Consider the following 18,289-nt stretch of genomic DNA (forward strand, 5'->3'; position numbering starts at 1 on the left):
ACCAAAAGGGTGTTCCCAGTGGATTTAATGCTTTGAGAAATATGCATGGTCAGTACAGTAAGGGTTTTTACAGTCTTACATTAAAATGTGAAAGTTAAGCTGGATGGGTGATGGGTTTTATGCAAATCATGTAACATCGAGCTGGCTGCTCTCTCTGAATCCCACGTATGACAGATGAGAGAGCTTAAGAATTTGTGTATTTTAATGGCACTTGTGCTGAAGATGATAAATGCAGTCTTCATCCAGCAACTTCAAGGTTCACTTTTTTTAAAAGAGGGACATGCATATGGTTAAAAACACTTGCAACATTAATAACACTTCCCTGTAAGAAAGATTGATATACACAGCATAAATACTCATGCAGCACACATAGCTTCTGGTAGACAAGCAGTATTGCTTTTGCCTTCAACATTTGGGCGGAAGATTGAAGTCCAGGCGAGGGTTTTTTGCCTTTTTCTTTTCAGAGGATTGTGCTCCAAAGCTGTTATTTCACTTGTGCCTTGCTGATGACTGCACACACACCACATAGTCCTGTTTCAGGAGAAGGCCAGGCCATGAGAATTGTGTCTGTTTTAGGCACTGCAGGGATAAAGTCATGACATAAGCTGCTCTTTGCAGCACTTGAGACAATGAGAAATTCAGAGGGGCTGAGTTCTCATCAGCAACAGTCCCACCTGCAAGTGCCCTCTGCGCGTGAGCAGCGTGGTTCAGTGGAGTGCAGAAGAGGAGTGAGTTTTGCAGGACTTACATTGTAGGTACTTTATTTTACACCAACAACAAAAACTTTCTTCCTTGTATTTGTGAGGAAGTCATTTAGTGTTTAATGAGGCTGCTGACCCCAGCACACAGTTCCTGATTAGCAGGGGAAGCTAGCACTTCTTTTACTTGCTTTTGCCGCTGGGTCATACTGTGTGATGCATTAATACAACCTGATGGCTATTCAGCTTTGATGCTGAGCCTCGAACATGGGCAGTGAGAAGAGATGTAGGAAAAGAAACCTCCAGCCCCAGTGCCATGGTGTCCTGCACCATCCCACCCTGATCTCCCCCCTGGGTGGAAGAAGCACACAGGGAAGCCTGTACTAACAGTCCCAGCACAGAGAAGCATGTCTCTCACTGCTGGGGGAATTTTCTCCTCTGAACAAGATATTTGACCTTTAGTACTCACGAGACTTTTTATCTCCCAATTTCTTCAGTAGGGTTACAGAAATTGTCAGTATAGAGCTGGAAAAACAGAGCAGCACCCAAGGCAAGCTTAAATGGAAGCCAAGTCATTACTGAGTCAGTGAAATAAATTCTGTGTATTGGAAGGAAACTGGGAAAAGACAAGACATGCTGAGCATAAGACGGAAAAATGGCAAAACATACAAAATGATCAAACCTTGGAAATGTGGCCTTTATAAAAGACTGAGAGGTCTCTGTGCTTTCCTAGTTGAGTGCTGGCTGAGAGAGGGCTGGAGCTGCAAGCAGATAAATGTTCTCCTATTATTTGGTTTCTCCTGTATTCATGGAAACAAAATTGCATTTAAAAATACCCAACTTCACTATCAATTTTTACTCCCAACAGAACCACAGGCAGGGCTTTCAGCTTTGGCCTGAAAAGGATTGCTATTTTGTGGTTTGTGAAACTTTTCACAGTCTGTTGACTCATTAACCTCATCACTCAGATGTTGGATACCAGGTGAAAAAAGGAAGACTCAGATTTTCATAGCTTTTCATGAGATCCTTCCTGTTTTCCAAATATTTTTTTTCAAGTGAGGAAGAGTGTAATCCTTAGTGATGTTATGAAGACAAAAGCAGATGCAAAGGAGGTGCAAGCCATAAGCAAGGGAATATCCATACTGGTTCCCACCAAGCCCCTCTGTCTTGGGACCTGCAGAGGAGCTCGGCATAAACCCGCCACACATCAGGAACCTGTACTTTAGAGGTTGTCTAAACCTAGGTGTTGTGTTTTCTTGTCAAATGCACCTGATTTCTTTTCTCTAGACAGTTTAATTGTGTTTGGAGAGCCCACAGCCTTTTGGCATCTTCCATGCTCTGTGGTTTTGAGTCCTACTCTTTGCCTTTGATCACCTTGCCCTCCCTCCTATTGATATTCAGATGAAACAGAAATATACTTTTATATCTGTTCTTATTAATTCACTTTTTTTTTTTTTCAACTACATTTAAGACTTAGCCTCCATCTTTATCTTTGTTACAACACAAGAGCAGGCAGATGTGTTTCAGAAGAGGTGGTTGTAGGCATTTGCCTCTTTGAGAATGTTTCAGACAAGAACTTTTGAACAAAACCTTTGCAGATCATCATTATGTAAAGCTGGATAGCTGTGGTACTGAAAAGAGATAGACCTCTGATCTAGGAAGACACAGTTTTATTTGCTTCACCATGCACACTGTCAGGCCTCTCCCTTTGGACAGAAGTAAAGTAGGTGACAAGAACTATGGACAAAAACTGATGAAAAGAGGATCAGTAGGAAATAGCCTGAAAGCAAAGGCTCAGGGATGGTCGTGGTGCTGTTCCCTATTTGAGTAATTTTTATATATGTAGTAGAACTGCATGAATCTCTTGATTGATGACAGTGAAACCTCTGTGATATTTCCTCCCAGTGCAATGGTAATTACAGCTGGGTGAGGCTGGCAACAGCTGTTTCAAAAAACCTTCCAGGGCTTGGGAAAGCTTCATGCAGGCGGGCACGAGCGGGTGTCCTCCCAGGGTGAGTGCGGGAGCCTGGGGTGGGCAGTGGCTGTTCTCCTGAAGTCCCCTTGGAATAAATATTGATAGCTATGTGCCAAGTAGATGCTGGATCTTGTGTCATCTGTAAGGAACCCAGTTAATATTTCAGTAAGATTCAGACAAAAGCAGAGATGAAAAAATGACAGATTCACAGTATCACGGAATAATATTTGCTGATTGAGAGGTATGCAGCTTTTTTTAAAAAATATGGGGGACATCATTTGCAACTTGTTCTTGTGAAGAGAGAAGTCCCATGACAGATTTCAAATCTTTGGCACAGCTTCATAACTTTATCAAAGAAAAGCATCAAAGCAAGAACTTTGTTCTGAAAAAAAAAAAGGCAGAAAAATAATCAATAGAAACCACAACAAAATATAAGATCAGGATAATCATGTTGTACCATCAAAAAGGTACAGTTTTTGTGCCTTTTGTGATGTTTTCTTCATGACAGTTTGGTCTCAATGGCACAGTGAAAATAACTTGCCTGTCTTGTGATTGACAGGAAATTTAAATGCCAGCAAGCAAATGCCAGTAGGAAAAAAATCTTAGCTCACATATTGTACACCTTAATGCAATATTGGATCCAACCGGCTTCCTTGTAAGTTAATGGGTAATTGGACCCATATGGCACCCAAAAAGTGCAAATTTTGATTTTCAGTATAGGAGAAGTTACCTGGGAAACTGTCTGCATTTAGTTACTTATCAATATTCAGTGCTATTGCCAAGACAAGATAAAGAATAAGATGGAAACTGGAGAACTTCAGATAAAATAGGCCAATAAATGCATCAAGAGGGAATCTAACTCTGCAGCCGTTTCTCTTGCTTTTGAACTTCAATCCTGACCATCATAACAAAAATAAATGTCAACAGTGTTTTATAATAGCAGCACTGAATAGTCCGTATATGAACACTATTAATATTGTTGCCTTTTAAAATCTTTTTTCTCTCTACCTGTTTGATTAAAGAACCTGTAAGTATTTATGTCTCCCACAGTTTTTCTTTTTTTATAATCAACTTTCCACCAGTATATCTGGATGAATTGTCAATGAAGGAGCAAATGCATGCTGGTTGCTGCTGGGAGTTCACCTGAAAATGTTTGATACCATAAAGATAGCAAAACTGAAGTATAGGCAGCTTTTCCTGGTTCAAGGGTCAGTAGCTCCAAGAAGACATCCAAAAACTGGAAATGTCTGCTTGGAAACCAATATATCACCCGAATGTTGTGTGGGGAGCACTGCTCAACCAGCGAGGATCTAGTTGATGATAAATTGCTGAGGCTTGCACACTGTGGTGTTTTAAACTGTAATTTTTAGACAGCAGTGATCTCTGAAGAGGGACTGCACTGTGAGGCGTGCAATGGTGGGCTGGCTGGAGTGCTGACACGGCCCTATAGCCTCTGGGCTGAGTGCTGGGACGTTCGTCTGCTATGTGGCAGAGGGTCTTCAGTCTCCCCAGGAATGCAACATGGGGCTTGCTTTGAGGCAAGTGGAAATGCTGCTATTGGGATCAGAACAAGGTAGGGTCGTTGGTAATACTTTACTTAAGATCAGAAGGAAAGAAGAAAGGAATAATGCCAAAGTCACAGCAATTGTTAGCTAGTTATCAACGCCGAGCATGGTATTGATTTCTGTGGCATGCCTGTGAGTAACAGTGGAGACGGCACATTGCAACAGAGAATGCATACTTCTCCTGATTTCTTATAAAATAATGTCATGCTTTAGAGAAGTGGAGCCAGATGCTCCTTTCCAGCCACAGGAGTGGTCAAACAAGGCTTTGAGGCTGGTTTTTATGCTGGTAGCTGAGATAATGATGTGCATCTGTGGGATCCTGTGTTTGGGTAGGTAGACTTTTGAATGAGAGGAAAATAATTGTTTTCCTTGTTTATGTTTTGATGGGCTGCTTGTGTGTGCTGGCATAAGCCTCTCATTAGTGACAGACTGTCTGTGACTAACGTATGGGCAACGATACTTTCTTTCTGTCTACTTTATGTGTAAAACAATAAAAAACTTTAATCGTAAAAAAGGAAGGGCCAGCAGCCTGCTTTTGTGATACGGACTTTTCTTTTTTATTAGGTCTGAGACTGAGAATGACTCTTGCTAAGAAATACTGGTTTATTGCAGTGGGCTGGGAGATGAGATAAGAGTGAAATACCAAACGCGCACACACAAACACAGAATGTGTGAAAAATTGGAATGATAAGGTCTTTGGAGCGGGTTCCTCCTAGGGTGATTGAGGTGCGACACTGCATCATATTTGCTGAAGAAGTTAAGGAAAATTGCAGTATAATCAACTAAAATGGGTGCCACTGTGCCTGGACAGGGCTGTCTAAAAGCAAAATATAAAAAATAAATTTCTTCTTTATTTTTTGTCAAGGTTATGTGACTTTGCAAACAGACAATGCGGCTGCAGGAAATATACCACTGCCAGCGAGAAGGGTATGGCACTGAAACAACTGTTGCGTGGATTAACATGATGCAAGGATCAGATAGAGAGGGTGCTCCCTTGCAGGGAAGGGGGTTGCTCCCCAGGGTGATATTCCTGCAGTGTGCACCTCCTCCCAGACATGCTGGAGTTTTGGCTTGGGGGATGGACTTCCCACCAAGCCCCATCCCAGACACGGGGGACACCCTTCTCCCCGGCCGAGTGGCAGTGAGCCATCACAGGGAGCCCTCTTCTCCAGCTGAGGAGCACCTGTCCTGAAGGTCCATAGGCAAAATCAGGCCCACCACGTGTGCAGGTGGATTGAAATATCTGCAGTATTGTCTTTGTGGAGCTTTCGTGGATGCCAGGCTGTGCCAGCGGTGTGCCACAGGGCCGGTGGCACCGGCAGAGTGTGAACCCTGCGCCCCAGGTGCACACACCGGTTTGAGCTCACCCACAGACAATGGCCATACAGGCACTTAGATAACGTCTTTTTTCCTCACTCTGCCTCTCATCAAGTGAACTGCCATTATAACTTGTGGGTTTTGTGGTGAGATAAATGGGGTACTTTAGTTAATACTCCCATTATGCCCACACAGGAATGCTGAACAAAGCCTCCCCGTCCCTGGCACTGCACTAATGTTATTTCTCAATTACTTTTTGTTAAGCAAATATGTAGTGTGCTTTAAGTACTGCATCCAATAATTATGTTGAACTCTTCAGTAGCGTGTGATGGCTTTCTTACAAACCCTTTCATTATACCTGTCATATGAACTTTAAACACTTGGCAATGCAGTAAGATTGCGTTTGAAAAACACAGAGATTATTTTTACACATGCCACCTGTTAGAGAACATTTGGGAGTGCAAAACTGAATGAAACTGAGGCATCCCACGTGGAAAAGATAGTATATGGAATGTCTTCAACAAATAACCTTGTATTTTTTTTAAAAAAGAGACAGAAGTACAAATGTTTAATACACATACACACATATGTTGTCTGGAAGGTTTTGTTGTTCACACACACAGCTGCAATTTATGTGCCAGGAGCTGTTGATAGAAAACCAGTATCTTGGTTCTCCTTATGTCAAGGCACAATTTGAGATAGAATTCTAACAAATAACGTAATTTCTCACTCTCATTTATTTTAGCAAATAATTTTAGGGCTGACTGAATTCTTTCCAGAGAATGCTGCCACTATATAATGGGACTAATTAAGATATTTTTGGATATAAAGTGTTCAAATACTTTACAAGACCAACTTTAAGTATGCACACGATATTATGGAGAATTTTATTTTTTGCAGATAGCCATATTACTCAAGGGAAACTCTTCTCCAGGACTCCCTTCCACCAGAGCTGGGAAGTAGGAAAATCCCGATGTGGTGGGGATGTAGCCCTTCCAAAGACGATTGCTTAAGTTTCTACACTAATGGCAAGGTTGGGAGTTTAATTAGCACAGTAATTCTCTTATTCCTTTTGACTGTTAGGAAAAGCCCAGTTCCTTAGATAGATGTCACTTATTCTTCTCTATGCAGCCTATAAGTCCTCTGAAGTGCTGACAGATGCAAGGCTCTGTTTATGCCTCAGCTATAGCTAATTCAGAGGATTCGGATACTTCAAAGCTTTCAGTTGATTATTTTCTGTATGCTAGTTACATTTCAAAGTAAAATGATTTTTCAGTGAAAAATTCTATTGTCATTTAAACCGGGTTCATTTTAAAACATCAAATAAAGTTCAATAAAATTTTGTTTTTAAAACACTGAAATCAAGTATTTCAGCAGAGTTGACATATTTCATTTCAACAGTATTAATGGAACGTTTTTGATCTTCAATTTCCAAAGAGCTTGCCCAAGTGAAGTCATTAGTGCTTACACTTAAAAAAATGAAGACTTTTGAAGATTAACATTATGACAACATTTCAATTTCATTAAAGCAAAATATTTTTATTAATTCAAAATTACTTTAAAATGCTTTAGAAATTTAAATTTCTTTTAATTCAAATTTGAAAATGGAAAATTAATTCACTGAAACAGAAAGCATAGATTCTGCACAGATATTATGTGAATTATCATTTGCTAAGTCCATACCAAATCGTGCTTTAAAGTCAGTGTGATGATTCAAAACACTAACCTTAATTAGAGTAAAACATGGGTGATTAAAAAAAGCCTATGCTCAAATAATTTACTTTAAGCTACAATGTTACTGAAATCATTACGCTGATGATAAATGGGAATCCAGCAGGCATGCACGTGGGAACAGGGAAACTGTGTTCTTTTTACTTTGAATAAATGCCTATAGGAGACGCCATTCCTCTTACGGCCTCACCTGTTTTCGGTTTTGAACTGCTTACTGTTCACCAAAGAGAAACCTGCAGAAGGTCAAACTTTGCATCGGAGGGGTAGAGATGCTGTGCTCCCTTGAGGGATGCATGGGCAAGGACACCATACCACAAGGACGGTGTAATCTATACATGTATAATGTTAGGGAGCTGGAATAACAGACACTCATATCTACTTGGTACTGGAATTAAAAAGGATAGTGAACCAGTCCAGGATTAATTAAATCCTTTTTTCAATCTGTATGCATTGATCCAAAAGCCAAACCCTCCTCTCTGTTGCTCGCACTCCACCTGTGCCGTGGCCTCCCGACTCCCTGGTGTGCCGTGGAAAGGGAATTCAGCAACCAGCTCCCAGTGCACTGAAGTCCATGAACTTCATCTAAACAAGTGTTTCCAAGAAATTTCATAGCAGGAAGGGACCTTGACCTGACTAAAGTGATTATGTTGGCACTGTCTGAAATCAATTAAGTGTTGCTTTGATTTTTTACTGAACCAATCTGCCATAAACCTGCCCTGTTTTGCAGGCAGATGCTGGGCAGAGCTGGAGGCGGGGATGCTCAGCCTGCCCAACAGCTGTTGCCGGGTCTGCTCAAATAAGGGGTCTCTCACCAAGCCCGATATTTTAAGAGAAGTCTTGTGTACACCTCAGGAGAGCACATGTGTCAGCAGAATAATGCCAGCACAGTGCACAAGTTGTCTGGAATGGTAAGATATTCACAGGAAGTTAATTAATTCCAGCAGTCCAGTAAAGACAATATTGTCTTAATTTGATCTTCAAAATCTTGCAGCTGCTTAAATAATAAAGAATTATATTAAAATATTACATCTGATATTTTAAATAGAGGTTACAAGTATAAGCAAGCTTTTTTCAGGGTTTGGCCTGGGTTTTTTTGCTGTTCAGGTGGTATACAAGGTTTATTGATAAAGATGGGTTGTAAAATTTGTATCAAGAGTTAGTTTACTAAGGGACTGACTCTTCTAAATGAAATAGTAGACAGTGTTTATTAATCTGAAATGCTTTTAAAATATTTTTTTGTTTGAAAAGAAAGTAAAGAGTTTCTCCAGGAGTCCTTTTTTTCCTGTTCTTTTTTCTAGTAGAAACATTGATAATGGTTTTTTTTCTTTTTCAGAGTCACACTTTCCCCGCAAGGGGAATGTAGTCTTTTAAAATGTATGCAGTGTTCCTGTTAAATACATTTTAGGAACACTGTGTGCACATGAAAACACTCCTCTGCATTGATATATGTCACTTTATTATAATCAAGGAAAGGCAATAGTCTCCAAAGTACTAGAACTTGTATCTTCAAACCCAATATTTCCGTATTTTAATGCGCATCCTTGTGTGCCCAGTACAAATGGTAACAGACCTGTATAACTGGTTGTTACGTCTACAGAAGGAAGGCAAGCACATGCACAAAATGGGGGTCAGGGGTTGGAACTTCTGGGCTAAGGAGGGGGACAAAAGCAGAGATCTGGCTAGCAGCGGATCTGACCTTTCTCACACACCTGCTGTGTTTGGACAGGTCTGTGTCTCCTGTAGTGAGCAGGGCTTGAGAGATGTCGGAGGACCAGACCTCCTTGCCAACAGCAGCTTGCTGGTTTTTTTTTTCAGGCCCAGCTGTTCTGAGAATAATAATAGTTATCTAAAACACACAAAGGACAAAAGTGTCCTGAAAATACTTCAGAAAATGATGTTTGTCTGGGTTTTCAGAAAGCCTTAAATAAAGATGTATGGTCTGTTCCTACTCATCCTGGTATATAAGGCACCTCTGAGGCCTTGAGATTATGCTAGTCCCATAAATGCCAGTAAAGGCTGTGGAACAAGTCAAATTTATGAGAAAGGAGACAGAGACCTGTGCAAACAGCTGTGGGAGACATCACCATTTGGTGTGCATTTTTTGCCAAGATGCAGCTGACTGTGTCCAACTGGCTGAAAACTGAGGGTGGGAAAGGACCACTGTCTGTCCCCGCATCCCCCAGCATCCTCCTGCTCCTGGCGCAAAGGCATGAAAGCCAGCAGGCATTCTGGTGGATGCTGCTCCCCAGCATCAGGCTGAGGAAAGCAGGCTCTGCCCTGCCCTGGAATTAACCGACCCACGATCCAGACCTACCATGTACAAAGTGTCATCACATCTAGAAAAATCAGTGGGACTTCAAAGGTATAAAGGAAAAGTAAATTATCCAACAGAGTCTTCAAGTAATCATATTTTGTCACTTAATTACAGCTATTCTGGAAAAAATATCTAATGATTGCACCACTTTAAAAATCTTTGACAGTAGTATTATGAGGAAATTCATGTATATTAATGCCATCAACTGGAATGATCAGTTAGAGAAGGACATGTTAATTATATCACCATGAACATCAGGCTGACCAAGAGAAAGCCACACACCCATCTCCTGGGGAGAGCAGCAGGTGCAAGGAGGAATACTCTGGTCCTCGTGAGACCTGAGTGACCAGGCTCGACCAGAGCGGCATTCTCTGCAACGGGGCACAAGACGTGTGCGGCCACATCAGGGCAGCCGGCAGCACAAGGCAATGCTGCAGGCACAGAGGCTTTCCCCAACAGTTGTGCATTCGTCACCATGACTTCAGTGCCCACATGTTTTCCTGCTCCCAGGTAATTCAGTTTGATTTGGTGTTCAGGAGGGGATGTGGTCTGATGTGCTTGCTTTAGTACCTGAGTGGCATGGAGATTTCACTGTGTAGTGTTTCCTATCGACTGATTATTTTTTCTACATGAGCATGGGGGGAAATAATGGAATTTGCTGCTGCATTTAATGTCCCATGTTTTTAGTATAATCTCATAAACTCCATTTGTTATGTTTGGCTGGAGCCTAATAGGCCAGGGGAGTTTTTTGAGTGATCCAAACTTTCAGCCCTTTCTTGCAGCATGCTGCCAGTGTCCCTGGACCACGTCTCCGTCACTCCCTGCTGCTGACCTCCAGTCCCCAGTCCCTCTCATAATAGATCCCTTCTCCTGTCCTCTGTCACCAGCAGTCCTGCATCTTCCTCTCCCGGGTCCAGACCTTTCCTTATTTGGTGTGGGTGCCTATCAGATATGCCATATGTATAAGCCAAGTGGTGTGACCAAGGAACCCCCGTGGATCCTGCAATGGAAGATGAGATCTCACTGGAGGTGATAATGTCTAAAGTCTAGCTGTCCTTGACACAGTTATCTCAGTCTGTTTTAGAGGTTTCTAATGCCAGGGTTTTCCCTCCTTCCCTTTGCTACATGCACTCTAGGCTGACAATTGGCCTGAAAATATATCGTCTATTAATTTCACCCTGTTACTCCTAGTAATTTCTCTCTTCTACCAATGTAAACAAATCCCTCATGTCCTTCGTGTTTATGCCCTTCCAATATATTTATATGCTGTTATGCCCCTTACACATATTTTTCAAGTTGATGCAACTTCCAGGTTTTCACGGTTAAGTAAGAAATGAATGATGAGTGAGAACAAAGCCTCCCATTATGAAGTAAGCTGAAGCGTGTGCTAATTACTGCACACAGGCATCATGATAGAAGAGGGGAGTTTAAGTGACACAGACATGGTCTGCTGCAGCCTCACATGCCTGGCGAGGGAAGAGGGATGGGGCAAATGTCCTGGTGTCTCCTGCACAGAGCATGATCACTCAGACCAGTATGCTTTAAAGGAGGTGATGAAGTATAAATGACAGGCAGTAAGAGGTGCATTAGAAATGTGGTATGGCCAGGACAGTGAGAAAAAAAAACAACACAACTGTCTTTTTGTAAAATGGCATTGCTATGAGAAAATATATTACTGTTTCCCCAGTAGAGCACCCTGAGAAATAAATTTTCTCCTCCTCTAACAAGTGTTTTCGTGGCTAAGGCTGTTGATCTCTCCAGCGTCTGCTCTATCCGCAGGTGGGGTTTTAGCCTATCACATCTTCCCTTAAAGACAGGGACTCTGACCTGCCAGTCCCTCACCCCAGAGAGTAGTACCTGCAAAAAGAAAAAGAGCTCTGGTTTCTGTTCCAATATAAAGAAACTTTCTTACTCTATTTATACTTGTGCATATGATAATGCAGGTGGGATCAGTCGCTGCTGATGTAGATGCAGACCGGCAGCCAGTGAGCAGAGCAGCAGGCACTGCATGGGGGGCTGGAGGAGGCAGCCCCCAGCTCCCACCACCACCTGCATCCCCAGACCTACCTCATCCCTCTCCCCTCCCCTGCCTGCAGTGACAGCAAAGGGTGGCCCCAGCCCACAGTATGCCTGGGCCCAGCATCGGCAGGCATTTTCTCCTGTTTGTCAAATATTGACTCAGACTTGAGAGAAGAGCTCTCATACACCTCCTCAGGCTATGTACATCCACTGAGGAGGCAGAAGATGAAGGAGGCACAGACAAGCAGTAGCACCAGGGCAACTCTGAGAGCTGCAGAGAGCAAACACAGAGGGCATAGATGTGGCCATGTACCAGGGCTCAGATTTCTTTGCACTTGCACATGAACAAGCCTGTGTTCACCTGATGTACAGTCAGAAAGGAGGAAAGAAGTAGAGCTTCAAAATTAAAATTGAGAAAATAATCCGCTCTTTTAAAGCAAATGGCAAAATTACTGGGTAACATGAAACACTGAATGCATGCTACATAACAACTAAGTTACATTTTTAATGAGTGGTGGCAGCTTACCAAATTATTAATGTTTCAAGTAAAAAGAATACTGGCAGAGGAAAGAGAGGTGAGTATCAAGAGCCATAGAAGAAAGGCTGTCTCCATTGCTGATAAAATGAAATCCCATGTCTGGGAAGGGTCTGAGGATCCTGTTTGATTTCCTGTTTTTTTGTGCAACTGCAGTACCAAACAAGGCATGCTATGCCTGAGGGCAGGTTTGTGAAGACCACTGCACTACCACACCAGTCATGTCTGGATCTCCCAGCTCCGGCCACAGAGCAGAACCAGGTCTTGTCCCACAACTCCCCACCAACATGGGCTTCAGCTGGGGAGAAGGAGGTGATGGATGCTGTAAGTGATTGGAAGGCGAGCATTTGGGGGAAAAACACCCAGAGACCCCAGTGTGACTTTTGCGTATGAACTGGCAGCTAGCTGTGAAACGACTGGAGATGCCACCATGCTGACAGGCAGGGCGAAGGCAGGCTCCGTGCACACTCCACCAGCACCATGGGGACAGCTGAGCCTCCCGGCAGCCCTGGCAGAGCACGGTGCTTCAAAGGCTGGTTGTGCCATGTCTGTAGCCTCATGTCACAGCCTGTCTCAGCCTTGCGGTACTTCACCCTGCCTGTTGCACAATCCCTTCCATCTCTCTCTCTCGAGCGCAGCAGTATGTGGCGACTGTTCCCAGGCAGGAGCTGTCATGCTGGGGGAATGCTCTGACTTCAGGTGGGATGTTCTGACTTCAGCCGAAGCCAGAACCACAGCTTCTGCTCCTCAGCCAGCAGCTCTGCCAGCTTGCTGCTGCCAATCCTTACCTTGTAAATTGTTTTTACTGGGAAGCTGCCAAGAAAAATAGTATCTTAAAAGCTTTGTATAGCACTTCTTGGCTTTATTATTAACATTACTATTTACTGGCTTTCAGTGCTCTGTTTGCATTTTCCCTCCAGGAGATCACTGTCCTGGACACTGCTGCCTTGCATAAGCAGGAAAGAGCACTGACCTTATGAGATTTCTGTGGTCCCTAATTTATAACATGTTGTGGTGACCATTTCAGCATTATATTTCCAGATCAACTTTTGCTCACTTTTGATTTCTGTTCCTTGAGCTGGTTTTCTTAAGCAATCACCGGTATTACTAATTAATCAAGAACAAAAAGCCCTTTAGTTAACAGTCTATTGACTAAAGATAAATTTCATTTTTAATGTAGGCAAGGTCTATATCCAAAAATCACACAAGCACTGAATCACAGAGTGGTTGAGGTTGGAAAGGACCTCTGGAAGTCAAATGGTCCAACCCCCTGCTAAAGAAGGGCCACCCAGAGCCAGTTGCCCAAGACCATGTCCAGATGGATTCTGAGTATCAACAAGGATGGAGACCCCACCACCTCCTTGGTGGTACTCAGTCACCCTCACAGTGAAAGAGTGTTTCCTGATGTCCAGAGGGATCCTCCTGTGTGTCAGTGTGTGCCCATGGCCTCTGGTCCTGGAAAAGCCAGGAAAAGCCTGGCTCTGTCCTCTCTGCACCCTCCCTGCAGGTGTTTATACACATGGGTGAGATCCCCCCCGAGCCTGCTCTGCTCCAGGCTGAGCAGTCCCAGCTCTCCCAGCCTCTCCTCATAGGAGAGATGCTCCAGTCCCTTCCTCACCTTGGTGACCCTTCACTGGACTCTCTGCAGTATCTCCATGTCTCCCTTGTAGTGGTGAGCCCAGCACTGCAGGTCTGTAAGCAAATGTCCTAAAATACTCAGGGGAAGTGATAACACAGGGGTGCATTATTTTTGTTTGGGGTTTTGGTTGGTTGTTTTCTCCAAAAGTCCACATTGCATTAATTTATAAGGACTTACCGCTTTTTTTAAATGCCTAGAGTAAAATTATCATCCTTCCAGTAAGTGAGCAAAGAGTAACAAGTTATTTCTCTTAGTATATTCTTGGGAATACAATTTCTCTTTTGTTTTCCATTTGCTAAAAAAGTGAAAATAATGGTATAAATTTACTTTCTCTTATGACAGTCAAGTTCTGGATTTGAACCTGGGTGGATGTTAAAGAAGTGTTGCAATTAGTGCAAATCCAGAGCACTAATTACATCTTGTCAGAAAGAAGGCAGCTGCCCCAAGCAACTTTCATTTGGGTGTTTTGAATAGCCAAAGGAAAAATGCTTCTGAAATGAAAGGTGCAGGTTTCTTGCTCTTCCCAAGCCTTCTCCAGGTGTCTGAAGCACGTTGGGATCTGAGGTGTTTGACCATGCTCCAGACAGTGTCCCCAACACAGACTTTCCCCTCCCTGTCTCCATATGCTGCTGGAGGGCTTGTCCGAAGGTACCCTCCTGCCTGGGGGGGATGCCTGTCAGTTCAACATCCATGGCTGACACATCTCGCTTCATCTGCCTTTGACAGTCTGGCAGAAGATATTTATGGCTCACAGAACCATCAGAACCTTTTGCCTGTGGCTTGTTTTCTTCCTAAGACTTTTCTTCCAAAGAGAAAAGTCTTTGAGTCTTGACTATTGAGTCAAGACCTCCTTCCTTCTTCTGATGCTTTAAAACTGTAAGTTGGTTGGTTGAATTCCTGGCTTTTATTTTCTTCTTGTACGACTTCATCAGGCCGCTTGTACAGACAGGGCTTGTCTGCAGCTCCCTACCCATGGTGATGCAGATCAGCATGTCTGTCTCCCACAGCCTCTGCTCCCTCCTGGTGGGACGAGGACCCCAAAAGCAGATTGTGGGGTCCTGGTGGTGAGAGGATCAGTGCGATCATTCCCTGAGTGGGTGAGCCCCAAGTGGGCTGACACTCATCTTTAGCAATAGACATATCCAAGGCTTATTTGAGACATAAACATGACTCTCTCACTGTTGGATCTTTATATGCTTTTTCTTGATAAATAATGAGACTGTCAAGCAATGATTTTGTTTTCAATATAACTAGTAGATAAAATATTTTGGTCAAACTCTGCATTTCTTATATCAGCAGATATCTGATGTATATTTCCACCCATTGTTAGGCTTGGCTTTATTTTTCTAATAATATTCTGTCTTTTTGTGTAATTCAGGAGATCCTTTCTAGACATTGCAGGTGGTCCCTTACTGCTGGGACAGAGCACAAGGCAGGTGTGCAGGGTTCACCATCTCAAAGGCTCAGGTTAGGGTACGACTGGTCCTACATGCCCTGACGGGTCTATAAACTGCTTGTTTCCTTCAAACACCTGAGACTTATGTCAAGAGATAATTCTTCCCTTATCCCTTAAATCCTTCTACCTACAAAAAGTGACAGCTGCTGATGAAATGACACTATGAGCCAACCAGCGATCGCTGCGGGCTGTCAGTTGGGATAACTGGAGGGCTTGGAAGGTTTAATTTCAATTTGAAATGATTTTATATGGGAAAAACATGAGTGATAAGGTTATAACAGCAGCTGACAAATACGACCACATCACTTCACGTTTGTTTTCCATTAACTAACTCTTTGCCTTTCTTCCTTTTAATGTCACATATACTTTTGGAGTCATGTTTCAGTTTAGATCTTTAAACTTCCTGGGGAAGAGGTGCTCCCAGTGTTTTTTTTTGCAGAGCAACAAATACAGAGGGTCACCAGCTGACACTGCTATCTGCAAACTATAATTCACTGGCTTGATTTAATCTCTGAGAAATGGGTAAGCATGATTGCACATGACATCCGGATTCCCTCTGTTGTCAAATACATCCAGAATATGGTGCAGTTTGAATTATCAAAAGGATACAAGTGCACCAGGCTAGTCAGCCTCACCATAAGTACTGTATTTTTCAAAGTTTAATAAAGTAGTCTCTTACAATGTCTCATTTGGATGTCCAGGGTTGCTGCTGGAAATCAGCAAGCACTGCTTCAGGAGTCAGCTCTAGTCCTAGCAAAGCACCTCTGTCCCCAGTGGGGCTGAAAGTAACGGAGAGGCTGCATCAGTGGAGGACAGCAGGATGGTCTCACCAGCATGGCATGCAACCCGGCTTCCGTTTTCCAATGGTCCTTCCTCTCCTCTTCCTTCCTGCAGTCACTGAAAGTTTGGTACAGCTACCAAAAAAATTTCCCTAGATTTAAGTATTGCTTATTTCTGCTCTGTTACAGCAACCTTCTGTTCCCTATTTCTAATTAGGAGAAGCCTGCAGATTATAAGGGTATCTACATGGTTTCCTCAATTTTCCAAGAGAAGGGTTTTCATTATACTTTATCTGAGCTCAGGAGGCTTTGGAAATGAGCAGTATTTGAGCCTTCGCCATATTTCTGTTGCTTAGAGTGCCCATCCCTTTATTTTTCATTTGTGATTCTTTAGCTAACATGATGTTAATTGTAATTGGAAAATGATTGAGCCTGCGAATTGTGAGACTGTTCTCACTTAAAAACATAGCAAGTATCGCTTTGATTAGATTGCTCTCTCCTTTCATTACTGAACAACTTTAAGCTTTAAAAGAAGTTAGAAGTGAATGATATTTGTGTTGAGAGACTCCTTCCTGCACACAAGTGAATAGATATATGAAAGACAAACGTTCTCTTATGCAGAGCCAGAGTACTGTCTCCTCTGTGATTGCTTTTCAAGAAGTAAAAGTAAGGATCTGCTCTCAAGGGCTAAGCACAGTGTTTTCCATCAATCTGCCCATTAGGACTCTTCTGTTTGCAGACCCACCATACAACTTCTTCCTGTTTGAAATTACTTAACTTAAAATACTTAACTAAGCAGGTTTTTTAAAAAAAGTTAAAAAAAAGCTATGGAGGAGAAAGTCCCTGTGGAGGTGCCATCCCTGAGGAGAAAGGTGGAGCTGAGTGCTGTGACCTGGGGGCAGAGGGTGGATGTTTCCCTTGCCAGAGAAGAGCACTGGCTCTGAGTTTCTACTGGGCACCCAGGGAGAAGGGTTCACCTCCAGTGCAAAGTAAATTTCCTACTAAAAAATACCATCTATCAAGAAACAACTGTGGAAATGTGTTGGTTTTACTTCTCATCAGTATCTTAACCCTTGTACTTTATATAGGAGCCTATTTAATTTCTTACTAAAGCACTGCTATGAGGTTTAAGACAGGCTTTATGCTGCTATGGCTTTCTCACCTTCTGGAGGGGTGCTCACCCCAAGCAGGCAATGGCTTTCTGGGGGTCCTCCTCATGCAAGAAGTCAGAATCAAACAATGACTAAGAAAAATCAGTGTGAGAACTGTGTGTTCAATAATTTTCTTTCATAACTGTGTTATTTGCTTCTCTTTGTGTTCATCATATTTTCAGTCCAGTCAGTGCTGAAAGGGTGACCAAACATCTCCAGCTGGCTAGTGTGGAAAGGTGTTCCTGGGGTGAGGCACTCTTACCATATTTTAATTAGTGCAGATTCTGTGTTTTGTTGTATGTTATAGGGAGTACAAGAGATCCACTGGAGGCTTATTTTTTGACACCATATGACAATCCTGTAGATCTAGCCTATGTTTTCTTTCTCATGTGTAAACAAATAGTACATGTGCAACCTATATATTGCCTGTGTGGTGATCTCTCTTTTAAAGTATGTATTTTTTTAAAATGGCGATTTTGGAACAACATCCTGTAGTCTTTCCCATTTCTCCAGATAATATGAAAGTTAAATTATCACAAGCCTCTTTGAAAAGATGAGGATCCACCTCTCCATGTTGTAGAGAGAGCTACTTGTTATTTTAAAAGTAATTAATGTTAAATAACAAAATAACCTACTCTCCAGAGGGTTAAAAGTCAGCAAAGCTGTATTTTACTACAGAGCACGACGCCAATTTACATCAGATGACAAGGCAGTATATTTCATGTATATGAATCTGATATATTTAAATTTTGGTTTTTTTATTAGTGATGACAGTGTCAGTAAAGGACAGGCTTTCAGGGGAGGACTTTCCTCTAGAGAAGAGCTGCATTATTGCCTTGGTTTCCAGTGCGTGATGTAGACAAGAGACTGGTTTTAATAAAATATGTATTTGTGCTTTGTCCTTAATTTAGTAAAAATCTTTGTAATCTTATGGAGTTTATAATTCAGGACTTTGAACTTAGCTGCTGTATGGCTATACATTTCAAAGAAGGTAGGGTAGAAGTTTGTATAGTCTGTATGTCCAAAGCCAATGCAATTCTACTGCTTGTTGCTTTTTAGCGTAAGAACCTCTCAAAATAGAAATAATTAAAAATTATTATTTGCAATGAT

Source organism: Phalacrocorax carbo, chromosome 6 (genome assembly GCF_963921805.1).
Source record: "Phalacrocorax carbo chromosome 6, bPhaCar2.1, whole genome shotgun sequence".
Taxonomy (NCBI): domain Eukaryota; kingdom Metazoa; phylum Chordata; class Aves; order Suliformes; family Phalacrocoracidae; genus Phalacrocorax; species Phalacrocorax carbo.